Raw genomic sequence first — 7,418 nt, forward strand, 5'->3', positions numbered from 1 at the left:
GGTATGATATTGTAGTTTTGATTTGCATTTCCCTGATAATTAGTGATGTTGAGTATTTTTTATGTTTGTTGGCTGTTTTTGTATCTTCTTTTGAGAATTGTCTATTCATGTCCTTTGCCCCTTTTTGATGGGATTATTTTTTTCTTGCTGATTTGTTTGAGTTTCTTGTGGATTCTGGATATTTGTCCTTTGTCAGATGCATAGTTGTGAATAATTTTTCCCACTCTGTGGGTTCTCTGCTTACTCTGCCGATTATTTCATTTGCTTTGGAAAAGGTTTTTAGTCCCATTTATTTATTTTTGTTTTTGTTGCATTTGCTTTTGGGTTCTTAGTCATGAATTCTTTACCTAAGCAAATGTCTAGAAGCGTTTTCCCAATGTTATCTTCTAGAATTTTTATGGTTTCAGGTCTTAGATTTACATCTTTGATCCTTCTTGAGTTGATTTTTGCATAAGGTGAGAGATAAGGATCCAGTTTTATTCTTCTACATGTGGCTTGTCAGTTGTCCCAGCACCATTTATTGAATAAGGTGTCCTTTGCCCCAACCTTGTTTTTGTTATGCTTTGTTAAAGACCAGCTGGCTGTAAGTATTTGGGTTTATTTCTGGGTTCTCTATTCTGTTCCATTTGTCTATATGCCTATTTTCTTACCAGCACCATGTTGTTTTGGTAGCTATAGCCTTATAGTACAATTTGAAGTTGGGTAATGTGATGCCTCCAGATTTGTGCTTTTTGCCTAGTATTACTTTGGCTATGTGGGCTCTTTTTTTGTTCCATATGAATTCTAGGATTGTCTTTTCTAGTTCTGTGAAGAATGATGGTGATATTTTGATGGGAATTGCATTGAATGTGTAGATTGCTTTTGGCAGTATGTTCATTTTCACAATTTTGATTCTACTCATCCATGAGCATGGGACGTGTTTCCATTTGTGTCACCTATTATTTCTTTCAGCAGTGTTTTGTCATTTTCCTTGCAGAAACGTTTCATCTCCTTGGTTAGGTATATTCCTAAGTATTCCATTTTATTTTTATTTTTTGCAGCTGTTGTAAAAGGGATTAATTTTTTTATTTGATTCTTAGTTTGGTTGTTGTTGATGTATAGCAGTGTTATTGATTTGTGTACATTGATTTTGTATCCTGAGACTTTACTGAATTCATTTACCAGGTCTGAGCTTTTTGGATAAGTCTTTGAGGTTTTCTAGGTGTACAATCATAACAGTAAACAACAGTTTTGCTTCCTATTTTCCAATTTGTATACTCTTTATTTTTTCTCTTGTCTGATTGTTCTGTCTAGATCTTCTAGTACTATGTTGAATAGAAGTCATGAAAATGGGCATCCTTGTCTTGTTCTAGGGAAAATGCTTTCAACTTTTTCTCATTCAGTATGATGCTGACTGTGGGTTTGTCATAGATGGCTTTTATTACTTTGAGGTATGTCCCTTCTATGCCAATTTTGTTGAGGGTTTTTTATCATAGAGGAATGGTGGATTTTATCAAATGCTTTTTCTGTGTCTATTGAGATGATCACATAATTTTTGTTTTTGATTCTCTTTATGTAGTGTATCACATTTATTGACTTGTATATGTTAAACTATCTCTGCATGGCTGGTATGAAACATACTTGATCATGATGTAATATGCTGTTGGATTTGGTTAACTAGTGTTTTGTTGAGGATTTTGCATCTATGTTCATCAGGGATGTTGGTCTGTAGTTTCCTTATTTTTTATGTCCTTTCTTGTTTAGGCATTAGGGTGATACTGATTTTATAGAATGATTTAGGGAGGATTCCCTCTTTATCTTTAATAGTTTCAGTAGGATTGGTACCAATTCTTCTTTAATGTCTGATATAATTCAGGTGTGTGAATCCATCTGATTCTGCACTTTTTTGTTGGCAATATGTTTTATTATTAATTTAATCTCTCTGCTTATTATTGGTCTGTTCAGGGTTTCTATTTCTTCCTGGTTTAATCTAGGAGGGTTGTGTATTTCCAGGAACTTATCCATCTCCTCTATATTTTCTAGTTTGTGTGCATAAAGGTGTTCATAGTAGCCTTGAATGATCTTTTGTATTTCTGTGGTATCAATTGTAATGTCTCCAGTTTCATTTTTAATTGAGCTTATTTAGATCTTCTCTCTTCTTGGTTAGTATTGCTAATGGTCTGCCAATTTTTTTTTTTTTTTTTTTTTTTTTTTTTTTTTTTTTTTTGAGATGGAGTCTTGCTCTGTAGCCCGGGCTGGAGTGCAGTGGCCGGATCTCAGCTCACTGCAAGCTCCGCCTCCCGGGTTCACGCCATTCTCCTGCCTCAGCCTCCGGAGTAGCTGGGACTACAGGCGCCCGCCACCTCGCCCGGCTAGTTTTTTGTACTTTTTAGTAGAGACGGGGTTTCACCGTGTTAGCCAGGATGGTCTCGATCTCCTGACCTCGTGATCCGCCCGTCTCGGCCTCCCAAAGTGCTGGGATTACAGGCTTGAGCCACCGCGCCCGGCTGGTCTGCCAATTTTGTTTATCTTTTCAAAGAAATTGCTTTTTGTTTCATTTATCTCTTCTTTTTTTTTTTTTTTTTTTGTTTCAATTTCATTTAGTTCTCTGATCTTTGTTCTTTTCTGCTGGGTTTGGATTTGGGTTGTTCTTGTTTCTCTAGTTTCTTGAGGTGAGAGATTAGGTTGTCTATTTGTGCTTTTTCACACTTTTTGGTGTGGGCATTTAATGCTATGAAACTTTCCTCTTAACGCAGCTTTTGCTGTATCCTAGAGGTTTTGATAGGTTGTGTCTCTTGTTACTTCTTAACACATGCCTTCTCCTCTAGGTCAGTTTTTATTATCTTATGTTCCATCTTTCACTTCTTTGGTTTTGCCATTTCTCCCAACTTTTTTACTTTTTCTCTTTCCTTTCACTTTTCTGTGTTGTAACCATTCTCTAGGACCTCAGACAACCATTCAATTAACAGGCTGTTAATAGACACCTGCTGATTGGTTATTATCCTTGTTTTCCATAAACTCACTAACTAGTGGGAGCATCAGCTATTATGTAGGAATTCCATCTCATAATGGAAGTAGCTGAAAAAGATTAAAGTGAACCTGTTCCAATGCCCGAGGCTCAAATAAGCACCAGTAGAATTAGATTTTGAATCACTTTATCAAATATCATCTCATATCTTTACAGGCAAACAATCATATCTGTCTATGGTAAATTACAACCTTCTTGAACATAAAGCACTATGTTTCTTTTGTATGACTTTTATTCATAGCTTAGAAATAGTTATGTAATCAATATTTGATATATTTTTGGCTAACAAGTATGTATAGGTAAGATATGTCTTCTATCCTATGGACTGTTTCCAAGGAACTTTTGTGTGGTATATGTGTATTAAAAATATGAATATCACTGAGACAGGCGGATCACGAGATTAGGAGATCGAGACCATCCTGGCTAACACGATGAAACCCCGTCTCTACTAAAAAATACAAAAAACTAGCCAGGCTAGGTGGCGGGCGCCTGTATTCCCAGCTACTCGGGAGGCTGAGGCGGGAGAATGGAGTGAACCCAGGAGGTGGAGCTTGCAGTGAGCTGAGATCCAGCCACTGCACTCCAGTCTGGGCGACAGAGCGAGACTCCGTCTCAAAAAAAAAAAAAAAAAAAAAAAAAAGAATATCTATTTCTGCAAGTATGTTTCTAAATATATTAGAATGTTATGGTAAAGAATAAAGATTGATAAAGGATTGGAATAGGAACTGGAAATGTAAGGATCAAGATTAAGAGCTGCTGATGGATTGTACCATTTGATAAATATCCTCTTTCAGGATAGAAGTAACAATTTCTGCCTTATTGGCTCCACGTAATTATTATGTCAAGCCAGTTAGGTTAGTGACATGAAAGGCTTTATAAAGAACACTGTATACCAGTGATTCTCAAAGTAACGGCTGAGGACCCCGCAGGGTCCCTGTATCAGTCACAGTTTAACCAGACAAACAAAACCTGTAGGAGATATCACTGAATACATTTATTGCAAGAAATTGACTTACATGATGATGGAGACTGGCCAGGTAAGCATGAAATCCACAGGGTAAACCATTGGGACGAAAAATTCTTCCTAATTTTTTTTTTTGAAAATATAGTTATTTATCATAAAAATATGCCATTTGTTAAGATGTAATAGATATATTGTTATTTTTAAACAAGTAACTTATTTTAAAATGTCTAAGTTTCTAATATGGTAAATACAGACCCATGTAAATAAAAACTCATTCGAGTTCTAAATAATTTTTAAGTGTGTAAAGGAGCCCTGATTCCAAAAGGTATGAGAACCACTGTCCTATACAAATAGAGTGATTATATTACCTTTTTTCTTATCAATAGAAAAAACTCAATAAGTCTCCTTGTATTCAGCAAAAATAATTGTGAATGTCTTCTATTACATAGCATATACAATGTAAAAACTTTTCCATACTTTGTGAATATCAAAACTAATCCATTTCTCCTCATGCATTGATTTGAACAAAAAATTACAAGCTTATTTTGTGACCCCTTTTTGTGACTTGATCTAATGCTGTAAAGTATCTATTTAAATCTTGGACATAAACATTTCAACATCAATATTCAGTTATTTTATTTTAATACTTAACTTTCCTCAGAATTTAGTGAGTTATCCCTGCCAAGTTTCCTTCCATAATCATCAAAATATTTACTTTGGAGAGATTTTTATTCATGTCTTATATACAAAAAATTAGTAAGCTGATAAAATGAGCAGAAAAGAGAATCATGGTAGTTCTCTATTCTAGTGTGTAAAATAGGAACATCAATTTCTTACTATTCAGCCACCTTTTGATTAACTGGAAAAATTAAAGGAAAATAGGTCATGGCAAAGTCAAAATCATGAGTAAAACAAAAATGGCCAAGAGATAGTACAAATGCACTTAATAAAAATTAAGCAAAATTACATATATTCTGAAACACAGTATTATTACACAGTATCATCCTAAAGAGCAAAGTAAAGAACTATGAAAATAATCTTTTAAGACAGAAGTTAAAAACTGAGTTGCTACAGAGACCAGGCAGATAATATGGCCTACTGAAGCAGTCTGGGTGAGGAATGGGGATACTTGTGCTCTGTCCAAAGTGGGCGGCCATTATTCAGCAATGGCCAGCACTTGACTTATGGGAATATGTACGCATCATCAACCGTTTTTTTGACTTGTTTCTTGAAAAATATATCTTCATTCTCATGAGAAATTGCCCAATGTTTGAATGCTGCCAATGGATCTAAAACTTAAGTCTGTGAATGCTAAACAAAATATCTCTGCAGATTGTTACCATTGTGTGACATCTGGTTTTGGAACACTGAATATCACATAAAATACTTTCTGACAAAGGACCAAAAATTATCCACTAAGGCAACCTGCAGTTGTTGATGTTTTTTTTAGCTGAGTCTGTTCATGCCCCCTTCAACATTGTTTAGTATAAAGTTTCTTCATTGTTGTTTCATCTTTACCTTCTAAAATTCTTTCAGAAATCAAAACTAATTGGTGTAGGAGATGTCATACTCCTTCAAACTGCTCCTTTCTAAAAATTTCCTTGACATGCATCTAGAGAAAGAACCAAGCCTACGTTGGGGAAAGGTGGACAAGACCCATTAAACTTATCTCATTTAGTCAGTGAATCAGTCTTGTAATCATCATAACAGATACAATGTGACATTTACTAGTTTTTCTCTAATTAATTATATATAATTGATATATTTTTGTTTTAACAAATTTATTAAGATTTTGTATTTTCTACTTTATACATTTGTACATTTGTTTAACTTAGGTAAATATAAGTTAATTCATTCCCAGTAATCAGGAGTTGACTTTTATTTCATGAGCCAAATTATCCTTAAGCATACAAAAGTCAAGAACCCTGGGCAGACAATTGAATATCGTTGGAAAAATATTTGAGACAATATATACTATTGCCCCAAATAAAGATCATCTTCACAAAGGAAATACGATGGCTTTGTACGTTGTTTTATATTTTTTAGAAATAAAAAGAGTAATATACATTTATTCATAATAAATGAAATGAAAGATGTAGAAGTAAAAATTAAGCTATTTCTACTTTTCTGCAACAACTAGAGTTGACATCACAAAATGTATCTTTAGATACTGTCACTGTGTTCATGCAAATATCCAGTCGCACAAAGATGCACACATAGGTCATTATTTATAAATGGAGTTGCCCTGCACAAGTTGCTTTTCTCAATTAGAATACACTAAAATGCCTCCAAGTTAATAAGCATACCTGATGGCCATACTAAATTTAGTTATCTAGTCACCATTCACCAGTGTTGAATATGCAAGCTATTTCCAAGTAGTGGGAAACAGTCTACTCTAGATGTTAATAAATTCCAGGTTTCTGAGTTTTTTGCTTTCTGCTTTTTACTGTGCCTGGAAGATAAATAGTAGAGTGCCAAGGAGTGAGATAAAAGATGTATTTTAGATATACAGAACACTGGGATCGGAATAGACTTACCTAAAATTTAAAGGGGGCTGGGGGAGGGGCCTGTGCTTTGAATTTACAGATTTAAGAAAGTGAGGAAATCCCAAACAGAATAAATTCAAAGAAATCTACACCAAGATATAATTAAACTTCTGAAAGGCAAAGACAAAGAAAAAATCTTGAATGGAACCAGAAAAAAAGAATAATGGCTTATCTCAGAGGAAGAATAATTTTAAATGACAGAGGATTTCTCATTAAAAATCATGGAGGCCAGAAGGAAGTACAAAAATATTTTTAAGTGCTGTATAAGAAGTTTTAATCCACAATTCTATACCCAGTAAAAATATCCTTTAAAAACAAAAGGGATCAATGCTGTGTGTGAAAACAAAAAATTAAAGGGGGAAATAAGACATTCGCAAATGAAGGAAAACCAAGAGAATTAGTTGCCAGCAGACCTACCCTAAAAGAAGGCTAAGAGAAGTTCTCTAAACAAAAAAAGGAAAGACAAAATAAGTAATCTTGGAGCACCAGAAAGGAAAACATAACATAATTTTAAAAATAGCTAAATACAATAGGCTTTTCTTCTCTTAAACTTTCTAAATTATGTTTCACTATTGAAGTAAAAATTATGACACATCTCATTTGGTTCTAAATATATGTAGAGGACATATTTATGAAAAATTATTATTATAAATTGAGAAGGAGAAAGGAAGTAAAGTTTTTGTATGTCACTCAAACTGGTAAAATGATAAAACTATAGATTGTAATAAGTTGTGTATATATAATACAATACCTAAAGCAATCATTCAAAATCTATACAAAGAGATGCACTCAAAAATGCAAAAGCTGAAAAGGGACTTCTAAAAAATGTTCAACCACAGAAAGGTAAGAAAAAGAAAACAAAAAAGGAAGACAAAAACAAAATGGTAATCTTAGTCCCTAA

Source organism: Chlorocebus sabaeus, chromosome 23 (genome assembly GCF_047675955.1).
Source record: "Chlorocebus sabaeus isolate Y175 chromosome 23, mChlSab1.0.hap1, whole genome shotgun sequence".
In the NCBI taxonomy this organism is placed as follows: domain Eukaryota; kingdom Metazoa; phylum Chordata; class Mammalia; order Primates; family Cercopithecidae; genus Chlorocebus; species Chlorocebus sabaeus.